Here is a 24,797-nt window from a genome sequence, read left to right on the forward strand (position 1 = left end):
TCCTCTGGTAAGCCATAGAGCTAACCATACAGGGGAAGGACCTCACTCACAAACCTCTCCAGCTCCTGTGGAGAGAAGGCAGGGGCGCTTTCACCTGCTGAATATGGTATGATTGCTCTCTGAGGCTGCACACAGTGTTGCTGGCAGCAGTGTAAGGAGTCAAGTGACTGATTCAAGTGAGCCTATGGCTGTGTCCGCCTCCATGTTTGGAACCCCTTACTCTGCAGACAACTTCCGCTGGTGGCTGTGGGCAGTTCCTAATGTCCAATGGGGTGGGTCAGGCATCCGCCATTTTCACTGCTTGAAAGACTATGTGGTCCCGTTCTATGCATAACAAAAACAATATAAGTTTAATATCATCACAACCATCGTCAATCTGTCTTGATCTGTAGGTCCGACTACACAACCACCAATGGAGTGAGTTGCAGGGCACAGATGGCATATGACAGCGGGACACAGCCACCACCCAACTGTATTTTTGGCAGTCAGAAAATACAGTCATATTTTGAGTGGCAATTGCGTAGCAGATAGTTGGGTGTCTCCCAAATCAATATTGTGCATACATGTGTTGTCAACCATGGGGTTACATGTGACCCTTGTGTAGTTGCAAGCTGTGATGTATACTGTGTGTCATGTATATCCAGTCAGAAATGTTTTGTCACATGATATTGTTGGCATGCTTCATGTATGTTGCTATACACACAGTGCCTAACATTCCAAATCATGTAATTTCACACATAGGTACCCTGGGAGAGAGAGGATGCGACAATCTCCTGTCTACCGTCCAGTGCCAGACCTTCAGAAAATGGAGGAATGCCCCGTGATCCAGCTCTACCATATGAATAGGCAAACAATAGTGTGTTTATGCCATCAGTTGAAGACAGATAGAATTCATGTCAGTATTGCTCTTCCTGGCCATAGGGTCCTTCCAACATACAGTGGCCCAATCTGGTGGTTTGTCCCAACCTATGTTTTGTCTGGTGTGGAAAGATTTCCTCTCAGCAACGTTGAAACAGATTGACAGCTATGTCAGGTTCCCACAATGTGAGTATTTAGCCTTTGTGAAGGCTGACTTCTATGCTTTTGACCTCCTCTCACATATGGTGGGGGCCATTGATGGCACACATGTTGACTTAGTGCCACCACAGTCCACAGAACAAGTCTATCACAACAGAAAAAACTTCTGCTCCATTAACATGCAAATTGTCTGTTTGGCATATCTACATCTCAAATGTGTGTACCTGTTTTCCTGGATCAGCCCATGATTCCTTTATAATGCAGAACAGCACCATACCCCAGCTGATGTCACAAATGCAACCAGAGAAGGCCTGGCTGGTTGGTAAGTCATGTTAGTTTTGATTGTGTGTGAGCAATGTCAGGTGCTACAATCATGAAGTGAGTGACTCATTCTTGCACTTATGTCCTATTCCTTAACAGGAGAATCAGCATATCCAACCTGTTCTTGGCTATTGACGCCACTGAGGAAGTCAACTATGCCAGGGAAAATCTGCTTCAATGGGGCCCATGAAAGAACAAGGTGGGCAGTGGAGCAGGCTTGTGGGTTCCTAAAGGCCACATTTAGTTGTCTGGACAGGACTGGTAGGGCCTCCTCTACTTACCCAGGGAAGTGAGTCAGACCATTGTGGCATGCCGCATGCTCCACAACATCAACCTGCAGAGGAATATGCCATACATCCCAGAAGAGGGGCAGCCTGCATTGCCACGAGCTGAGAAACAGAAGATGACAGTGGTGAAGAGGAAGAAGCTGACTTGCAAGAAGATCTCATCCACAGAGACTTCTCATGAGTGCAAGTATGTCATGTGATGTCAAGACTGTGACTGTACAATGAACTGTAGTTGTGAGAATGAATGAGGTTTAGCGTTCTCGAAACAGTTAGTGAGCTGATACTCTGCAAAAATCAACCAAAGGCTGATTGATAAGATAGCTTTTGGCACATCCCCACCTTGAAAATGTTGCTTTGTTTGTGTCAGAATTATTGCAGAATGATTATGTACTTTGTTTTCCAGATGCATGCTATGTGACTTGTGTCATATATATGGTTTCAAGCCTATACACCTTGTTTTGTTCCTTGTACAGGTACCTTCACCATGCCATATTCATGTAGGCATTTCAGAGTCATGTCATTGGCAGGTATGTAATGCTGTTCTGACGTACAAATTGGACATGGATTGTTCGGGGTAATGTAGGCCACATAGTTTTGGTGTATGAGACCTGTGCCAAGAGAGTTTGCACGGTGTTTGGATGGAAGTTTGCAAGTGCACGTTGGACTTGTTTTGTCTCCTGTGGTGGGCCTGATGCATCATGTGGTCATAAAATATGTGGTTGTAGCTCACAACCAAGTCATTTTCCACTCATATTGGCTAAACACTCTGTGACGGTGACAATGTCAGCTTAGATTAGGTTTAACCCTGGCCCTTCCCTTCTCCTTCCGCAACACAAGATGCACCTGGCTGTTCATACAGACTACATGGGACGTCTGTCCCTTTAAGACATCTACAGAGAGACGTGAAGAGGGGCGTGGGCTTGAGTGTGACACTGATCAGCCCCCAGATGACTGGTGGCCGGAAATCAGAAGGACGATGAACCCAGAAGGAAGGAGTGCTGACAAGAGAGGAAGAGAGGAGCACCAAATGGAGACACTGTGGGAGACCAGCAAAGGACCAGACCGACTAGCACAGGATGCCTTGTGAGGCTCTAACGCCCTTTCGGAAATTTCCAGGGAACTTGATGAGAGTTAGTGGAGTAAGCCAGAAGACCACCGTCACTGCCATGCTCAAGGAGGACAGTTGCTAACCCAGGTACATGGGGGTCTGCCTGGAAAAGTGGGAGGGTGGCAAATGGGCAGTTGTGAAAAGGGGACACCCATCTGAGAGACAGGCACCTTTTCTTATTTGGAATATAGGAACAAGCCTCACATGCTACATTTTGAAGTAAATGAAACAAGCATGACAACACGGTTACAGAATAGGGAAGACTGCGATTATCTCCCTCACACCCACCCCCATAAAATAAAACAAAACTAAAGAGTATACACTTACCTCTGGTTTTTTACTCTTCTGTCCAAGGGGTGCAACAACAACAGTGGTCCAGTCCGGTCGAGACTAGAAGGGTGAGGAAGAACAGAGAGGACCATTACAAACTAAGCCAAAGAGGAGCAAAGCATGAGTCGTAAATAGAGAAAATAACGAGACCCTTAAGTAACCAAACAGGGCATAGTGTACTTCATTTATCCATCTACATAGCCGTTTGCCTGCCCGTGTGACACATTTTTTTTGTATGACATGTATACGCATATAAATGTGTTTCATCATTGTAGGCCACAGTGCCTGTACCAAAACACTGACATATGTTTGTGCCAAACCACCAAATGCATGAACAATAGATTATAATGGTCCTTTAATCAGGAAATGCTGTACTGCCGTCTGTCTGAATCTTGGATGATGTGATGTTGGATTGCTTTTTTGTGGTATGTGATATGACTCAAGCGGACGACATCAACAACTTCAATGTTTACCAATTCTACAGAACTGTCTGACAAATCCCTTCCTTATGTGGTCTGGAGGTCTGTACCTGTAAGTATGTTCATTTATTCAGTATGAGTCAATCATTTATGGTTTCCAATAGTTCTGACATGTTGACAGCGTATGTGCTGAACACTGTAGTAATTGTTTTAGTTTAACCAGAAATTTGTATGTATGTGTTCATGTGGGCTGCTTGCAATCCTGAGCTGGAGACCATGTACATGCAACAAATCCCATCTTGAACAAGTACCTTGGATCATCATTGTATGGTTCACATGGTCTGACATATCTACATGGCTAAATGTGAAAGCAAATTCATCAGACAATAAGTCAGTGATGGGTGATTTTATTGTGAAGCTACAACTAACAGAACATATACGTGACATGAATCAACCAAAATAAAATATATGTGAAGGGGCCAGAGTACTCCCCCCACTGGAAGTAGAAGGGGGTTCAGGATCAGCCCACAAAGTTAATGAGTAACACACAAAAGAGGACCTTAAGGAAGAGGGTCAATGCAGGCAGTGGTAGGTGTCTTGATATATGCACCTCCTAGATTCTTTGATGGATATCCCCGCTTGCCGGGGGTGGGATCAGTTGCTACAGAGGAAGGGGTGTCTGTGGCTGGTTGTTCCTCTTGCAGGGCCTCCCTTCCTGTGGGATCAGCCGATGTTTATGGGACTGCTGTTGATGAGCCAAAGAAAGTGGTAGATTGGTTATGAAAAGCCCTGCTCAGAGCTGTGTGTTTGTCCCTCAACACCCCTGTTAGGGAGGCCATGCTGGAATTTCTGGAAATGTCCCTATGCATGTCCCTCTGTAACTGCTTAATTTCCTGAAGTTCAGTTAACACCTATCCCATCACAACTTGTGCCTCCTGATAGACCCCCAAGATGTGCCTGATGGTGTTCTAGCCAAGGGCAGCCACAGTGGCTTCATCACACTGGTCCACAGCATCTCTTCCAGGTACCCTACCCCCACAGGTCTGTGCCCTTGCCACTTCATTCCCTCTTCATCTTGTTGCAACTTAGGATCCAGGACTGGGGGCACAAGATGGTGGACACTGCGCTGGGTACACAGGTTGGAGGGTGAATGGCTTCCTGTGATATTGAAGAAACAGGGCTGGGGTTGATGTTTTGGGCACAGTGAGACTCACTGTTGCCACCTGACCAGGTTGCACAGATGGGCCAGAACCATCTTCCACTTCCACAAGTCCAGGAACGTTGTTGTCACTGTAGGCTTTTTTCAAGGGGGTAGTGACAGTCTGTTGCCTCCTTGTACCTAGCAACAAATCCACCTGTTGATGAAAAACGTAAATTGTTACTGGTTGAAATGTGAAATCTACCTCTAAAGCTTTTGTGTTACAGTGAGGAGAGACCGTGGACAAAGTTGAGTTGTAGGTAATTCAATTGTGCCAAGGAACCATGGTATTTGGTGATTTGATATGACATATGTGGACCATGCCAACCCAATTTGATTTAAGCATCTGATGAGATGTGCAGATCAGTTGCACTTTGGAAGATGTCCAGAAAATAACATTTTACCAGCAGTGTAGTCAACACATTGGAAAGGCAAGAAATGGCTTTGACCATTTAGAGACCTAGTTGAGTGGGATGCAGGCAAACCCAGGACCTGGCTGTATATGTGACTGAGGTCATCATGTGCACAATGTTGTGTCAATGTGTCTGCTGACAATACCAATCTGATGATGCAGCTTGAGGCCTTATGAATACTTGTACACACTGGGTAAGGTGTCATTCTTGTTCCCAATGGTTCATCTTGAGTTAGCAGGTCAAGATGGAGCTAGGTAGACAGACAGATCTCTGATTTGAGCATGATCAGTATCTTGATCACTCCAAGGTGAGTAAACTCCAATTGAGTGACCACTGGGCTGGTGTTTGGCATTACTAGAACAGGGCCTATTGTGCTATTCAATCAGAGCACTCTCTACACTAAATACACTATACAAATGGTATCTTCCCATGTGAGTACACTTCAATTGAGAATTCGCAAACAATGGTATTTGGACAAGTAACCAATGGACTGGTGTTTGGAGTTACTGAAACAGGGCATATTCTGCTTTGCAGTCAGACCACTCTCTCTACTACACACCTTATACAAATTGAACCCTCCAAGTTGAGTACACTTGAATTGAGAGTTCACAAACAGGTGTATTTGGGCAAGTGTCCGCTGGGCTAGCGTTTGGAGTTATTGGAACAGGGCCTATTGTTCTTTGCAGTCTGATCACTCTCTGCATTACACACGGTATACAAATGGTGGTCAACCTCTGTTGTCTGACTGCCTTGAGGGGACCATCATGGTGAATGTGTGTTTGTAATAGGCTCAGTGGTTGGCCAAGCCACTAACAGCACTAGAGGTCAGACTGCCTAAACCCAAACTGCCGTGCTGCTGGCAGTCTGCCTTTTATGCTTGGCGAATGGCAGTCCTACCTGTATGAATCATAATATGGCAGGCTGGGGACCACCAGTGTGGCAGTCTTTTTAGGGCCACAAACATCATTGTCGGACGGTCCAACCGCCAAACTCATAATCAGACCCTAACTCCAAAAAATGAAAACTTACTGTGACTTCAACCATCGGCTCCCTGACGATCACACCTCTTTCCCCGACAGTGCCTGCAGCTTTGCTCCAATGAACTTCTACCTTCTCAGAGATGTTATCTTCAGGTTGCTTCCTCGCCCAAAGGTCAGCGCTGACCAAGCCCAATCCACTTTATGTATCTGACTCACCCTCCATTAGGATCAGCCACAATTTTTTTACTTTGACCCTTCTTGTGCGACTAGATGTCCATCGTTGCTGCTTGATCTTTTAGGCACTAGTTTTTATCTTGCACTTTAAAAAATCATAAGTCTGATTTTACTGGTTGGGTTTTTGTTGTTTTGGTATCAAATAGTTTATTAAAATAAACTTTATTTTTCTAAATTGGTGTGGGATTTTTCTTGTGTTCTGTTTTACCATTATTATTGCTTGTTTGTTGCATAAATACTTTATACAATGCTTGTAAGTTTGTGCCATGGTTCCAGAGGGTTAAACACCAGTTTATTTAGTGACTTTTGTGGTTCACCCAGACAGGGATTTTTGCTGTTGCTTGAGGGGGGTCCACAACCACTTAATCAACAAACCAATTTCTCACAGGCACAAACTTAAAAAAACTTAAACTAAAAATCAAGTAACCAAAATCCTTTAACCAATAGAACTATTTAACTACTTAAATTACCAGTATAAAAACAGAAGACAAAGCAGCTATGTTTTTAATCAAAATGATACACTTAAAAGAAAGCAACTCTCTGCTACGCTTCACAAAGCAGATCCACCACCTCCAAAAGTAATATAAACCACTAACTTAAAAATATACTAAACTAACTGCGTACCACTAAACAAAGCAAATAGCTAAAATATGTCTTTCTATTTATATCTCTGAGCTTCAGCTTCCACTTAAACATTGCAAAGGCAAACACAACCCTGCTTGCTAAAAATGCCAACTTCCCAAACGTCAAACTAGACAAAGAAACTTTAATAGTAAGTAAATCTGATAAAATGTCAAAAATATTAACCCTGAGATATTTCTATTAAAACCAATACCCACAAACTCCTAAAACTAAGCAAAAAATGTCTTTTAAATTTACAAGTTAAACATTCTGGGCCTCATTTATGAGGCCTTTGTACCACCAGAGCGTCACCTTTAGTGTTGCCCCTTTACACGCATTACTTAGCGTGAAAGGGGTGTGCTATGAGTATTGCTGTTGGTGTTCCACCACGACACTCATTGCATTTTGATGCCTCCCTAGATTTATGAGAAATCGTAAACCTGAGACAGCACCAAAAACTAATCTCAGGAGTAGCGTTAGCGAGGTGCAGGGAGGAAAAATACTTTTATTTCTTCTCGTTTTTTATTTTTCTATGCATGCTGCATTCTACAGCACACATAGAAAGAGCAAAATACCATCAATGATTGTTTATGTGCAGGAAGGTATCCACATACCACACTGATGCCTACTGTACTACTGTACAGAAAACCAAAATAGAATTTAACACTAAAGTACACAACCACTACAATTACATACAGTACAATGTACTTGCTACTCCTACTCACATCTTCCTAACTCAGAAACCCTAAATATTATTTAAAATAAGTCTTACCTTATCTTTAGAGCAGCAACAGGTAAGTGCAAACAAGGGGTAACACAATCGGCGACCACTGAATTGAATAGTATAAGACTTGTATTTAGCATTAACAAAAACACTAAATAAAAATATAAAACAGATGCATGGCCCGATTTTGTGTAAGTTTATGATTGTTTGCTAATCACTGTCCTATCTTTTTATGTGCAGAGACTCTACGTCGTAGAGATACTAATAGTAAAATACCTTTGTGAAAAGAAAGCAGGTTTACCCTTGTGAATCAGTTCCTATATCCCTATATTAATCATATCAATAAGTGTGTAAAAAGAAATGCTTTTTATTTGTGAATACATACAACTACTACAAAGCAGATACAAGTTCAAAACATACAACAATTTATACCTCTTTGAAATAACTTCCATTAATGTTCACATTTGACTAACAAAATAGTCAATACCCACTCAAACGTAATGTATTTTTGGGAAAGTGTTGGACATTAAAGAAGTGATACTTATTATTCCCACTCCAATCTCAGCTATTTTAGGGAAGGTGTTGGACATTAAAGGGGCAAGATTTACTATTCTCACTCCACTCAAAGCCATTTTGGGGAAGATCCTGGACATTAAATGGGTTAGATTTACTATTCCCATTCTGGTATAAACTATTTTAGGGAAGTTGTTGGACATTAAAAGGGTGAGATCTATTATTTCCACTCCATTCTAAAGGATTTTAGGGAAGACACTGGACATTAAAGTGGACAGTTTACTATTTCCACTCCAATTTAAACAATTTTGGGGAAGATATAGGGCATTAAAGGGTCAGATATAATATTTCCACTCCAGTATACCATTTTGAGAGAGGTATTGTAAAATAAAGATGTCCAATTTACTTCTCCCACTCAATATGTCATTTGTGGACATTAAAGTGGTGTAGATGGTACCCTTCACCAAATATAAAACATTAGGGCAAAGGTTTTGAGTATTAAAGAAATCACATTTACTATTCACACTCTGGTATGAACCATTTTGGGGAAGGCGTTGGACACTAAAGGGGTTGATTTACAACTCCCAGTCCAATATCAGCTATTTAGGGGAAGGTTTTAGACATTAAAGGAATCAACTTTACTATTCCTACTCCAGCCTAAATGATTTTGGAGAATAATTTGGACTTTAAAAGGTCAGATTTATATACCCACTACAATCTAAGCGACTTCTTCTGAAGTAATAAGCCATACTAGTTAAAATTGGTGTTTCACTTTATAAGCATAAAATACATTATCACATACAAATTCCAATTAAAAAGAAGAAAACAATCTAAACATGAAATAAATACATAAACAGAATATATATCAATAAAAATATTGTATTGGATGTATTAAACATATTTTCCCTTACTTTAATTTAAAAAAATGAGAAAATAAAAAAATTAAAAAACGTTATATTCATAAATGTTACAAAAAGTAGAATGATTAATTATTTCATATTTTATTAAATAGCACGAACATAAGGAAAGTATAAAATAAACATTAAAATACAATATTAATTCAAAATTACATTATATACCACTTTACCTTCCAATTAAAACATGAAATATAGCTAAAACACTAACATTATTAATCTCATCTTCATAAATTAACAGTAAAGCAACTCCACTTATCATCTTTTAACACAACGTCTGTAAAATGTAAACTTATATGAAAAAATGTTTTACATATTTTGAATATTTAAATAATTTTATTTTAAACTACTTATATTTTTAAAATTTTCCCTGCCTTTTTTTGATAATAAATCCAACATTCAGCCACTAAAATAATATAACAATTAAAAATTGAAACAACATTGTTAATTTGAATTCAAATGATAACTTTTTAAAACTTGTTTATAAAAACATAATCACTAAATTAAAAACAAATCTTGAACATTCCAACATAAAGCATTAGTCAATAAATAACACTTTTAACATTGCAAATATTTTGAAAAACAATATTACCTACAGTGATATTTCTAATCCCAATGTATTTAACAATGACATTATATACAACCCTGAAAATGATATTCTTACCTGTGATATTCCTGTCAACAGTATTTTCTACATTATGATATTCGTGTGAAAATATTCTTGTATCTCGATATTTAAACCTCAATATTCTGTCCAAACTCCAATTTGAGTTAGCGTTAGAGAACTGGTTATAATACCTTCTTGACCCCCTAATGTGATAATGATTGCAATTTACTTGTAGCTACTCCATACCAGCAAGTGAATTCCTTTTCTTATTCATGCACGCTCCTATATGGTAACATACAAATGTTTCAAAGACCCCCTAAAGTAGGTGTGAATAAATTCTAACCTTAGACTGATGGACATAAATTGCCCTGGTTCTTGGAGGAATTTTATCAGACGGCATTAAAGATTGGAAAGTACATTCCCCCACTCATTTGGTAAATGCAGTTTTATTTTGCATCCTCCACCGTACCTGGAGATGCGACGCTGACCTCTTCCAAAGTCAAGTTGCAATGTTAATTCACCAAATCATACCTGTACTGTTGAGTGTATAATCATACAAAGCAGACTCATGATAATTGAAAGCATCTCTTAAGATAATCCATTAATACTCACCTGTAGCCACATCTCTTAAGGCCCTCTCTTAGGTGGGTTGCAGAATGGCATGCAGCACAAACGCTCAAAACCTAAAGTAGTGGCTATGCAATGCACTACATAGGTTTTATATAATAAGGTAAAGATGTGTGTCATTGTTCACATTTACTGCTAACATATGTTCAAAGTAGTGCTTAACTCTGTATTCTTCAGATGAACTTATTAGGAACGTTTCTATCTTTCATTCTCTCTCTCAAACACACACAGAGACAAACACATAAACACACACCATCCCAAACTTTGCATAAGGGTGTCATAAAATCTAGAAGTTTTCATTGATTAGCTCCCAGTTCAAAAATGCAAAAATGCAACATCTCATATATTAGCCATCCACTGCTAATTACTCCACAAATTGCGGAACTCAAGACATCACTGAAAACATCATTAATAAAGTCACTGTAACATCTGCAGTGAAATTATTGATCACATACATGTGCAGGGTGGGGGTGCAAGTTATCGTTACTTTAGGGCACGAGTTATAGTTACCTTGCGGTAGCTCTAACTGTAACTGGTCAATTTCTATTGTTTTTTTTATTTAAAATTTGAGCCTAACTATAACGTCCATTTAACCTTTGTTTTTTTAAGTGAATTTCTATGTTTTCAAAGAAATTCTATTTCCTAACTATAACTTACCTGTAACCTTTGTTTGTTTTCAGTGAATTTCTATTTTTTTAATGTATAGTACTTTTTATTACTATACGTTGACCAACCACCATGGCGCAGTTGGCCAAAGGGCCTGGACTGGGTGTGTGAGAGTATGAGTTGGTCTGTGAGTAGGTGTGTAACTATCTGAGTGGGTACATGAGGGTTTCAGCGGGTCTGTGAATGGGTGTGTGAGGGTCTGACTGGGGCTGTCAATAGGGCACAAGGGTCTGAGTGGGTCTGTGAGTGGATGCGTGAGTGTCTGAGTAGGTCTGTGAGTGCGTGCGTAAGTGTGTGAGTGGGTGTGTGTGCAGGAGAAAGACTGAAAGAGAGAGAGGGAGACAGAGAGAAGGAGAGGTGAAGGGAGACAGAGAGATTGTTTTAGGCTTTGATGGATGATATGCTTAGAATGAGATATTGCTGCACAAATTGAAAAGACAAATGTATTTGTCAATTACGAAGAGTCAGATCACCTTTTAGTATTAAACGTTTGTATTAGAAAATCATCCTTGGATTTGAACCCTCAAAGCACAGTGTAAAGGTCTGTAACCCTTCACACTTAAGCTATATAATTTTCCTTTTCTTCTATTGTTCTTCTATTTTTTTTAGCCTTTTATGGGTTTTCAGGGACCAAGGGGGAGGCCTCAGGGCTTCCCTGGTGGTCCCTCACTATTTTTTAATGTATTGTTTAATATGTCCTTGAGGGCTATCAGGGACTGCGGGGGAAGCCTCAAGGCCTCCCCCGTGGCCCCTCACTATTTTTAATTGATTTTTTTTTTTTAATACTAAGTGCTTTAAGGGTTATCTGGGACTGTGTGGTGGCCTTGAGGCTCCCATTATTCCAGCAAGCAGGCAGCTGCTTTTAACAGCAGTTGTCTGCTCGCTGGAGCAAAGCTTCATCTCTGCTCCCTGCACGCATACCTGCGTGCAGGAACCAGAGATGAAAAGTCTGCTTATTGACAGCAGGACCAGTTTGACAGGTCCCGCTGTCAAAAAGTGGACTTTGTTTGCTTTGACTAGGCCGCAGCTGTCAAAGCTGCTGCCAAGCCAAAGCAAATAGCTATGTCCCGGGGGTGAGCGCCATGGGACATAGCAGGAGCAGGCTCTGGGAGGTGGTGTTCACCAGGGCCATCAGTGACTCCACAAGGGGGGGCTGCGTGTCCCTCCTCCATTGTTGAAGAAGCCCTTTACATTATTTAGTACTAGCCCTGGGGACATATTGATTCCCAGGCCAGTGACTCCACAAGGGGGTCTGCGTGGCACTCCTCCATCGTTGAAGAAGCCCCTTTACATTATTTAGTACTAGCCCTGAGGACATAGTAATCCCCAGGATGGGGGGGGGTCAAGCCCAAATGCCCTCCCACCCAATTTCTTAAATGCCGCAGGGGATGGTGGTCCCAAAGGTGATGCCCTCCCTCATTTTATAAAAGCATTTTTATTCTGGGGTGGTGGTCCCCGGGCGCGGGGGGCCATACCGCCCTATTAACATTGCATTGTAACCCTGAGAGGTGGTGGTCCCTGGGGCTGTGGGGGAGGCCATAGGGCCTCCTCCACATTATAAAAGTATTTTTGCCTCAGGAGTTGAGGGCCCACGTACAGCACCCCTGCTCATATTTTATTATAGCCCTGAGGAGGTGGTGGTCCCTAGGGCAGTGGGGGAGGACATCAGGCCTCCTACATGTTATGAAGGCATTTTTGCCCTGTGTTGTGGTGGTCCCCGGGATGCGTGGGCCATGCGCCCCACTGCTCATATTTTATTATTTGCCCCAGGCAGGTTGTTGTCCCCAGGGCTGTGGGCAGGCTGGAGAACCCACTATTAAAAAGAAAAGACTGTTCCCAAGACTTGGCCCATCCAGGGGCTTCTGTGTATATTTAAACAAAAAAAAAATAACTGTGAATTTGCATGTGACTGGGTCCAAACTAGGGTGGCATGGTGAGAAAAAGAACAATGGATTGAACCCAGATCTGTGACTGGGGGTGAGTGTTTAATAAGTTTCAGCACTCTGTCCATCATCCTTTTTTGTTGCTAAAGTTGACCTAAGAGGCTAGGGTATGCCCAGACATGGGTCACTTGTTAACTGTGCCACTGCATTTAAGCTAGCCTGAATGATGAGGGGCGATACCCCGAAACCAGTCCCGGAATGCTTGTTTCCAGTCCATGGAGGACCTGGCCTGGCCTGGCAGTTTGGGCTGGAGTGTTCCCATGGGGATCAGGGTCGAGACTGATTTTCATATGGCTGGGTCCAAATTGGGGTGAAATGGTGAGCAAAAGAATGTTGGAATTAACCCAGGTCTCTGACTGCGGGTGAGTGATTGAAAACTTTCAGCACTCTAACATCCTTTTGATTTATGGGAGAATAAACTTAACCAGACTTCCAAAGAAGTTCAAGAAGTCCAAACTTGAACTTGAACTTGAACCTCCAAAGAAGTAATGAATATGCTCATAGAATTTTCAGAGAAGCAAAGGAATGTTTTGTTGAAATGAAAAAGATGAAATTAAGTTTGACATTGAGAGCTCAAATTGTGTGGAGAACATGATTAAAAATTATGAGGCAGAGTTATAGATAGATTTCAGGAAGAACACCAGGACAAGAAATTAACTAAATTTTTAAGAGAAAAGAGGATTATAGATACAGTAGGGTATATACACATGTGAAAAAGTTTGATGATGCAGACAGCTGAGACAGAATAAGAGTCAAGACAAGGCTACAGAGAATGAGGAACAACAAATATAGGATTATTCGGTAATAGGTCCGTCAGGTAGGCAACTAACTGATGTTGAAGTTTCAGCTATAAATCATGGTCTTAGTTTTTTCCCCCACATACAAATTAAATGCTTTACACGCCAAAAAAGATTTGGTCACATTTGTTAGGAAATTTAAATAAAAAATATGTTTTCATGACAAGCAGCTGAAACAGGAACCTATTAGTATTATAAAGGAAGAGAGTCATAATTTCATTAGGGAGCTGCGCAATATAGCCTTGGTGATGAGTTTTAATGAAGAACAGGATCTAGATAAAGCGGATTTGGCACACCAGTTGGATATTGATTCAGGTTATTGTACATCCAGTGGTCTGAAAGATGAATTCAAGTTCATAACTCCATTTAGAGCTGACAATGTTATTGATGTTTTTTTAAATCTTGTTATCAATGATTAAGAAAAGCTCAAACTATCATGTAAACAGTCAAATATGAATAAAGATGAACTTAAAGCACCTCATGATTTAAAAAATGAGAAGACTATTATTATTTAGGAAGCAGAGGAAGGGGGTAATGTGGTGATTTAGAACTTTTAGGGACTATGATTAAGAGGCACACAGATGGCTGGGGGATCATCTGAACTATACCAAAGTAGATTTTAACACACTTGAAAGTTTGAAGAATCAGATTAGAACTGTGCTTCATATGTATATTGATAAACTGCTATTAGATATGGAAGAATATAACTATTTGTCAGTGGGAAACGCTAACATTCCAGTAATTTATTTGTTGCCAAAAATACACAAAGGGGAGTGCCACCCCTCCAGGTAGACCTATCATAGCTGGTATAATCAGTTTGATGAAAAATATTTCTGAATATGTGGATATGTTTCCAAATCCATTTGTCACAGCTCTGTCATCGCATTTCAAGACAAATGCATGATATCACATGGCAGTCTGATTTTTACATGATCACCATGGACGTAGGTAGCTTATACATAAGTAGAACTGGCATTAAAGCTATCAAGTACTTTTTGTATACTAGATCTGCAAGTTTCCTTCTTCATTCTCAATTAATAGTGGAAATAGTTTTGACCAATAACTTTTTCTTGAATCAAAATGATTTGTATCATCAGTTACGAGGAACAACAATAGGTTCCAGATTTGCTCTCTCCCATGCCAACTTTTTTATGGGTAGGTAAGAGAGGGAGCATGCCTGGGCCGGATCATTTTATGAGAAAAATTAGATGGTATACTAGGGTTGTAACATAGACAATATGTTTGAAATCTGGAAAGTGGATGAAGAGACACTTAAAGCTAATAATGATTAACTTAACAACAATAGTTTAAATATCAAATGGAGTATGGAATATAGCAAATCATCTGTTTGTTTCCTAGAATTACATGTGGACAATGACAAGTTGGTCTCAAGACTATATAATAAACTGACCTCTACAAATGCGATTCTACATACAGACTCAGGACATCTCAAAAGCCTATTAGTAATATTCCTTTTGGAGAATTTGTGTGGGCTAAAAGAAAATGGAGCCTACAAAGTGAATATGAAATCCAAGCAGCTAACATCACTGTGAGGTTTCATAGAAGGGGATATGGTTTACAAACAGTACAGACAGCTAGATATAGGGCAAGTAAAATATCTGGAGAAGAGTTACTAAAAGACAAAGTGAAACATCTGGTGGGTCCTAATAAAAAAGGTAGCTACATAACTACTTACAGCAATCGGAATAGACATATATACAACAGTTTATGCAAACACTGGGATATTCTCAAGTGATGTCCGGATCTCAGAGAAGTGTTGCCAGACAAACCTGTAATGGTATTGTTGCAAAGTAGAATATTCGTAAGGGCAGGTAGCAATCTACCCTTAGAAATAGGCCACAACCCCCTCAGGTCCAGTCAAGATTTCAGTAAATTAATCCTTACTCAACCCTCTTGGCCAACGAGCAGTTAAGCTTAACTTAAGAGACAGGTGTGTAAAGCCATTTAATGTCAACAAAACAGTATTTAAGTATAAGACAACACACAATAAAAAACTAACACAAATTTATTAAAATAGGAAATATTTTATCTTTAAAATTACACCAATGTAGGGAACCGGAGATATGAATTTTTAAAGATTATTTATGTAAAACAATGCTTTCTAATGCCTAAAAACTAGAAGTGCCAACTGGGAACATCTGGTCGCACTCGACCGAGGCAAAGTCAAAGTTCGAGGCTGACCGCTATGGAGCCCTGATCGGCCACACTGGACGGGAGGCGTCGGTCAAAATTTTACATTTGGACTTAGTCACTTTTCTGGAGCTTTTTCTCTCATCCTTGAGTAGGCTCCTCTTCAGGCCAGACTGCGATGTGACAATGACAACTTACTTCAGAACGGGGTCCCAGTCAACTTTTGGGTGTCTTGTTGATAGGGAAAGGCTCCAGGGCTTCGGCAGGATGAACCTGAAATTCAGACCTTGTAGCGGTTCAACATCACCTGCTTAACTTTCGTTGACGGGTCAGTCACCTTATGAAGCTCTTTTTCAAATTTGCTCCACACTTCTCCAAACTTAAGGATCTTCTTCCAGAAGTACCTTTTGAGTCCTCAAAGTGTCCACAAACTCGATCCAAGGTCCCAGAAGCTCTAAGTTGTTCCTTGGAAGTTGGGACTACAGCTCACAGAATGCATCAAGCCAGAATCCTCAAATGGCCACTGGACGCTGGTCAGCTAGGCTTTTCTTGCATGACTTGATGCAGGGGACTCTGGCTAGCTCCTTTGTACATGTATCGTGCAGTGACTCCACTCCTGGAGTTGCAGAAGCAAGGCAAAATCCTTTCCTTAATGAAGCCCAAAGTGTGCAGATGGTGCAGCCCTTCTGAGCGCAGTGTCCAGGTGTAGGCCATGGATATAGCAGAGCAGTCTTTCTTCCAGTATCTTCTTCCAGCAGGGATCTGAATTGTGGGGCAGGTCTGCCATATTTATCCTTGCTCCTGAGGGTGGAAAGCAGAGGGTGCTCCTATCCCATGTGGCACAGGTCAACACCCTCTGGGGTGATCACTTCCTGCGAAGTGTGACAGAAATCAATCACAGAAAGCAACATTCAACATGGAGGAAATCTCTCCTAGAAGGTTACATCTAGCTGAGCCCACTGACTGGTGTGGTCAAGTTTCCTTACCACACCTCTTCCAGCCCCTCTCCTAATCTAATAGTTTCTGTCCCAAGTAGCTTTCCCTCCTTTGAAGACCAGTTTAGCTACTCTTCTCCCATCCTGCTCTGCCATCTGCTTTAACAGTTCTCTGCACCCCGATGCGTCCTTTGTATCAGCCCAGGCCACTTCACACCTCATTAAGACAGCCTGGCTCAACCTGCCATGGACTGACCAATCAGGAAAGGACACTACAGGGCTGGATTTGGTAAATTTCCCTGTTCTAGTTATGTTAAATTCAACATTGGAAAGTTCTTTGATTTATGATAACATTTAATTTGGTACCAACCTTGCTATATTTAGCTGACCTCTATTGAAAATAAGACTTCATTATTTTAAAATAAAGACTTCAATGTTAGCGTTTGGGACTCAGTGACTACCATGGGGAAAACAAATCAGACTGCGTTTCCCTCACCAGGACTTATGAAACATCTTTAATAAAGTCCCTGCCTATATTTACACTGCACTGCACCCAACCCTGGGGGCGCTTAGGGCAAACCCTATGGATGACTTATATTTTAAAATAAGGTAATTTAGGGCTTTGAAGTACATTTAATTCCAAAGTCGAGTTTGTGGTTAATCTTAACATAAAAGCAGCTAGGAATGCAGGCCTGCCTTCAAAAGGACAGTGGACACCACAACAGTACACCCCTGGGTGCACTATCTACACTGGGGTACTTAAAGCTAATGAGCCTACAATATACTAGGGCATTACAGGTAGGTTGTCACAGCCTATTATAATTTAGTCTTATTTGCATATACCATTTTACACAGAACACTGGCCCTGAGACTAGTTAGCAGGGCCCAGGGCACAGTCAGAGTCAGTAACCACCAGTATCAGTCTAAAGGTTTGGGGGATGGACTGAGCAAAAAGTATGCCTTTCCCAAAGGTAGGTAGAAGGCACAAACTTTAAGTAGGATGTTGAGTCAGTTAATCTACTACAACTACAACTGGGTGTTTATCTGGACTACCAAAAGGTACTTTCAAATGTGGCAATTGCATATGTTGAAAATATGCTTCAGAGGTTCCAAAGTTGGTTGACATGTTCAGGCAAAAACCATATTATATCACCCCCTTTAAAATTGTAACATCACTAACAGTGTTTATATGATAATGTGTGTCTATGGGAAGCAATACAAATGGTCCACTATGCACAAATTAAAAGTTTATTGGAAGGAACATATTAGGCCATTAAGAATTTAGATAATAAATATCTAATGGCGGTTCACTTTTGCTCAGAACACAGATAAAGACAAGCGGAGGATCTCAGGTTTATTGGCATTGAGGGAGTGAAAATTGGCAGAAGAGGAGGAGAGGTTGAGAAGAAGCTGAGAGCAAGAGGAACTTTCTTCATTAATTATTTTACAACTGTGATCTTCGGCCTTAATATAGATCATGAACTGTCAGCATTCTTGTGAGGTTTGATTATTATGGTAGGCGAGGTATTTTAGCTGTTTTTTTTGTCAGTTGGTTATTATTTTCTGAATAGAGTCTCACACTGATTTTAGACTCTATGAAGACTATAATTGTTTTCAGGGCAGTAGAAATAATTAAGATATGGGCTACACCAGTTGGTATATAAATCTCTTTTGGACTGAAAATCCTTCTGCCTGTAAATGAGAGTTGGAGGTATAGTTGCAGTCATTGTACAATGGGTCTGAGGTTCTGGCTTCAATATTTTATCCATATGGCCTACATGATGGCCTAATATGTTTTATCATGTTTCTCATTTTCAGCATCTATTTCTTCACTAGTATAGTGACAACAGTTATTGTGCAGAGTTTCACAGGTACTGTGATATCAATTACCATGTGGAGTTCTTTTTCATCGTTTACACTTATTTATCATTCCCATGGTGAGTTTTTGGTATTTTTAGACTTTTTGTACTCTTAGGGGCATATTTATACTCCGCCTGCGCTGAATGTGCGTCAAACGCACATTCAGCACAAACATTGCCCCGTATTTAAACTTTGACGCCCGAGTCCACGGATGACAAAGTTCCGCCGTGTGCGTCATTTTTGGGATGCGGCAACCCGCCTTGCGTTAATCATATGCTAGGTAGGCATTCCCGTCCAAAAAATGACTTAAACGACCGTGCGTCGTATTTATGCTTTCGGGCAAAAATGACGGACGGCCGGGAGGTGGAGCCAGAAAATGGCACACAGCCCAATTTGTGTCAACAATTAATGCCTGGGTCAGGGCAGGTGTTAAAATGGGGTAAACACACCTGTATTTAATCAGAACACACAGAAGCAACAGCAGAGCAGCAACAGGGAGACATGGAGGTGATTCTAATCCTGCATGCACGCAGACGCAGAGCCCAGTAGCAACGACAGCAGCTACAACAACACCAGCAGGGACCCCAAAGGCAGTGCAGAAGGCAGGAGAGGATATTCCGCCCAAGAACAACCCTTCATGGCCTCAGGGAACATGACATCCTCCAGAGGTACAGGTTGAACTGGCAGGCCGTTCAGCAGCTGCTGCGCAACTTTGAACCGCAGTTGCCACCCACTTTGCTGACACCCCGCACCATCCCAACAGAAACCAAGCTTTTTGCCGTACTTCACATGCTGGCAAGTGGCTCTTTTCAAACAACTGGTGCCCTGGTTGCCGGAATATCACAACCATCATTCTCCGCCTTTTTGCCCAAAGTACTGGATGCCATAATTGGACTTAGACCCGCCACATCTGCTTCCCTAACACACTGCAGAAGCAGCAGGAAACAAAACAGGGGTTCTACCTCATCAGTGGCTTCCCACATGTCCTTGGTGCAATTGACTGCACACATGTACGCCTTGTGCCACCTGCTGCAACTGAACACCTCTACCGCAACAGGAAGCACACACATTCCATCAACGTGCAGGCCATTGTCGATCACCAGGGATTGATCACCAACATCGTGGCTAAATATCCTGGGAGTGTACATGACTCCTTCATCTTCCGTCACTGCACCATCAATGAACACTTCCAGGATGGACGGCATGGCAATGGACTACTTGTTGGTAAGTACAAAAACCTACTTATATACACACTGCACAGCAACCCTCTAGGACACACAACACATACACCACAACAGCAACATTTGAACAGGAACACACTGAGGTTGTGACATCGCTAGCCATGTTTCATAGGTCTGCAGTGAACCTGTCACACATCTGAAATTACTGTACAGCCTAATGTTAAGATGTCAAAGATCACAATGTGTGGAGTGGGTTGCCTAAATGTCACCTTGCAAAATGTAAGTGTCCCAATGACGTTTACATTAATACATTAATCCATTGCATAAGTCTAAAGGTATGGGATGTCCAGGGTACATTGATTTGAACGTGTTAACAACACTGTCAATTTTAACCTGTGTATGGAACTATCATCTCACCCCCAGTGAAGACACAGGGACACCTGTATCACAAGTCACAATGCTAGGGAGGGCACACTGTACTGCAAATCCCAAAACATACTGCTGACAAATGGTCAGCAGGCAAACACTCGTTCAGCCAAGGAAACAACACAATGCAGATGGTACATCCTACAAGCCTAAGAAGGAACACTATAATACAAAAGAGTCACAGACAACACAAGACAACTACTGCCATGCAAGGTCATTTCAATAGGGCCAGCTACATCAACATGATCCCATTCATTCTCTATTGCAGCTGATCAGGGGTATGGCATCAAGCCATAGATAATGATACCTATTGGCAACCCGAGTACTGCTGCAGATCGTGCCTACAACGACGCACATAGGACATGCAGCATAGTCGAGAGGACCTTCGGCATCCTCAAGTCAAGGTTCCGGTGCCTCGACATCACTGGTGGTAGCCTCCTATATTCCCCGGAGATGGTCTGTAAGATCATCCTAACATGTGCTATTCTGCACAACATTTGCATCAAAAGGATTTTTCCCCTCCTGGAATCAGAGCCAGACATGCCTGAAGAGGAGGAAGAGGATGCTGCTGGCCTGCAACACGAGGGGGAACTACAGAACACGGCCGCTGGTATACGCAGGCGGCAACATATCGTCAACAATTTCTTTTAAATATAATCACCTTCACCACTTTAGTTAACTAATTTAAATAAACACCTATAATAATCACCATATCATGGTCTGGCTAATCATTTTTGCACACCTTCATCTCTACTTATCAGAATAAGAGTGTTGCCTCATGGGGCATTGCTGAGATACTGATTAGGACACTGAAAATCCAGAGCAATTGTGATGCCTAACATACAATGGTCACATACACACACACTGTAAATGACATCTATCATGTACATTTCTCCTTTGAAGGCCAATAGCAGAGGCCCACACCTACTTCACACATACATGTTGAAATCAAGGTCCAACTAAAACACCATCACTCAATAAGGGGAAAACAAGCCTCATACATGAGGCAGTCAATGTGCTTTTGCATCAGTAACAGGAATGTCTGACCAGACCCTTGACAGCAGTAAGTCCAACTGTATCCAATATTTGCAAAGACTATCAGTGACTAGAGTTCCATAGAAGCAGAACGTAGACAGCACAAGTGGACACATGACATTCCATGTACATGTCAGCCCATTTCCCAACTCCTGACACACCCATGCACCTGGTCACAACCCACCTGTGTGAAGAGGTCCCTGGAATACTAAGATGTGTACCCTGATATTACCTACTCTACACACACAGACTAACAATAGCAATCCAGTGTGCTACACCCTTTCCTACGGTATGCCATTGTCATGGAACATCTGACTTCATGGACGTCAGGTTAATTTATACACTGTCTTCTAGTTTCTAAGCCCTGTTAGCACCTGTAGATTGCTTCCCGTGTGAAAAAGTATGTTGGCCCTTAGAATGCAAATCTCACCTACAGGACTGGTGAGAAACTGATGCAGCCCACACCTGTGATCACATCCAGGCACACCATCCATTTCAACAAGCACTGCCCCTGCTGATGCCTGGAACAGCATAGGAGTTGCCATTTTGTCAAATACACCGTTAGGCATTGATACTAATTAAGCCGTGTAACACAGCCCTTGGGTTCATTTGTCACCTTCAAAAACATATGACATACACAGTTTGACATGTCAACTGTCTAGTTCGTCCTCCAAACAGTCTGAGTCAGACCACTGATTATGTAACTTGTCAAATTGCTGGATCCTGATTCACCCTGCATTCTGTCAGCCTGACTGGCATCTGTCTGCGCGTCACACTAAAGTATCCCTGTGTCTACATATGTACCACACTTGCTTTAGCAAACCTCTCATTCATCAGGGGTTATTGGGCATGGGCTTCTTCAATGCATACCCAAATACATTGTATAGCATCATCTGCCTTTTAACTGTACCATTTGAGTAAAATCCTCTGGGAAAAGCAAAATTCATGGCCCATCCCTTGTCTGGGTCTCATTTATGCATGAATGACAAAGTGTAACAGTGTCCCAGGGCCGTATGCAGGGATTGGGTACGGGGCCTTCAGCAGAACCAGCAACCTCTGATAATGTCCATGAAAAATCCACACATGTCAGGACCATGACAGATCACACATAGAATCACATTGCTCACAACATATTGATGGGCCATGTGTGGTTAATAGCTGCGAGAAAAATAAGCACAGAGGCTATGATGTTCCCAGATGCAGTGGGAATTGCAGAGGCTAACCTGTATACAAATGTTGTAATGACACCTGCCGGAACATGACACCTGAGACATTATGTCACTCAGCACACAGAGGTTGCCCTGTTGACTGTCTCATTACACATCTTTAGTGACAGGGTGGGACCATCCCCATGTAGGTTCACATGTCCTCATCCACTTTACTCACATTGATCAACCAAGGATACTCAGTAGATACAGGAATAGCTGCCACTGACTCATGATGGGTCCTGGACCGAACTGTGACAAATTACACCCCAAACTATATACAGGATCATCATTGGACCACACACATGAACATGACACCTATGTGCAATTGATCACTGGAAATATGTGGACAAGTGCTGTCTTGTATGCTGGTCCATCACAGCTCACTTCTATGGCCTCAACTGTAGTGTCATCAAACATTTGAGATTCACCCTTGTCTTTCTGTGCAAACAACATGGTACCCACTTCCTCAATGCATGTGTATGACTCACTCTGGGATTCACCAACTAGTGCCTAGGAAGCTGTTAGCAAAACTCTATGACATAGGATGTTGAAAATGTGGACCATTGACATGAACAAGCGTCTGCCATCTATCTGGTGCATGCTTTGTCACATGTGGTGTCTACGTTACCCTAAATCTTGGAAGTCCACCTTACGGATGTTGCTACATGTATGACTAACACATGCCCTCTCTCAGTTCCACAATGACTTGCATCTTAGGATTAGACACATGGAAGTCACATTCATACAAGCATATGTGCAATAATGCTTCATGTGATACATACACACTTGGTCAACAAATACATTAGTTGCCAAAGCACACACTTTGAGCCAAAGGCATTTAGGTATTGTACATTTGTGCGTCACATTGCTATCCTCTCCTTATGCCAAATATGCCCAATTTGTGCAACACAAATATGTAGGCCACACTTATGACCATCTATTGCGTCAGCCAACCGTAAAAATACTGTGAAGGGAGTAGCGGATCATGGTCCGCTGCAGTATGATGTCACACATGTGAACATACAACATCAACACCATAGTGTGTTCAATCAGTCTATCTCTGATGTGTCCCAAATGTAACATAACCAAAAAACAGAAAAATTGCCCAAAACTAGTTAATGCACTGAAATTTTGACCTTCCTAGCGTTAAGCGTCATTTTTTACCCACCAATACTGTATTTGCGTCATTTTTTTTGACGCACAGGAGTGAACATTAGGCCGCATCCAGATATTTGTACAGGCCATGTACTATTATTTGGATGCGGGCTACTTTTCACTCCTGTGCGTCAAAAAAAATGATGCAAATGCAGTATTGGTGGACAAAAATGACGCATAACGCGAAAAAGGGCGGACATTTCATACAGGAAGTGATGTTATAGGATATCCTGTTTACAGATCATGTACAGTGGGTGTACTTTCACTTTCACTTTGCAGTCTATGATTCTTCTAGACTGTGTGGCTGTGTAGAGAGTGGTGTCCTGAGATTTTGTGCTTTTTTGTCCTGTGTGCTATCTGTTTTGTCCATTCGTGAAATAAATATTGTTGGTGTATACTGTACTACTGTGTTTTGTGTCCATTTGTCCATTTACCTAGTGTTTTTGTTGTTTGTGGGAGTCTGTTGTGGGTAGTGTTAGTTTGGGGATAGTTGGGCTCTTTTAGTGGTTAAGTTTACTTTTCATCTTTAGGAGTTGGGGGGGTCATATGGCTTGTGTGCCATTTCTTGCCACTCATGATCGAGGCAGGGTGATACAGGGGTATCCAACATATGCGCGCAGAATCCGGTGGGGAAAGGTGCTGCATTACCTGCAGCGTGTGTATGCCAGCCAGAGGAGTGACCACCAGCTGAAGCACCAGTGGGCTGACCTCATCACCAGGGAGCAGGATCTCTTAAACCACCTGGGAATCGTGATTGGTGGCCCTGTTGGTGAGTACTAATCATGTAAATGTGCACGATTAAATGCTCTGTAGTGACATAAGAGGATTTGTACTATGTCTGCCAGCTAACTTGCTGACTGTGTGTAATGCTGGGGAAACATACAGGGCTAATTGATGCACTATGGTAAGGATCACAATTGTTAGCTGTCAGGTAGCACGTGCTCAGCAAACTTACAGGATACTTTTCCATGAAGTAAATTGGTGCGGCCTTTGTGTCAGGCAACCAAACAAAATAGGAGCCAATCATGTCTATATAGGGTACTAATGACAGAGAAGTAAAGATGTACCAACATATTGGCTAACTTTGTTGACGCAAGAGCTAGACTGACTTTAGAATTACTACTTGA

The sequence above is a fragment of the Pleurodeles waltl genome, chromosome 5 (genome assembly GCF_031143425.1).
Source record: "Pleurodeles waltl isolate 20211129_DDA chromosome 5, aPleWal1.hap1.20221129, whole genome shotgun sequence".
NCBI lineage: Eukaryota > Metazoa > Chordata > Amphibia > Caudata > Salamandridae > Pleurodeles > Pleurodeles waltl.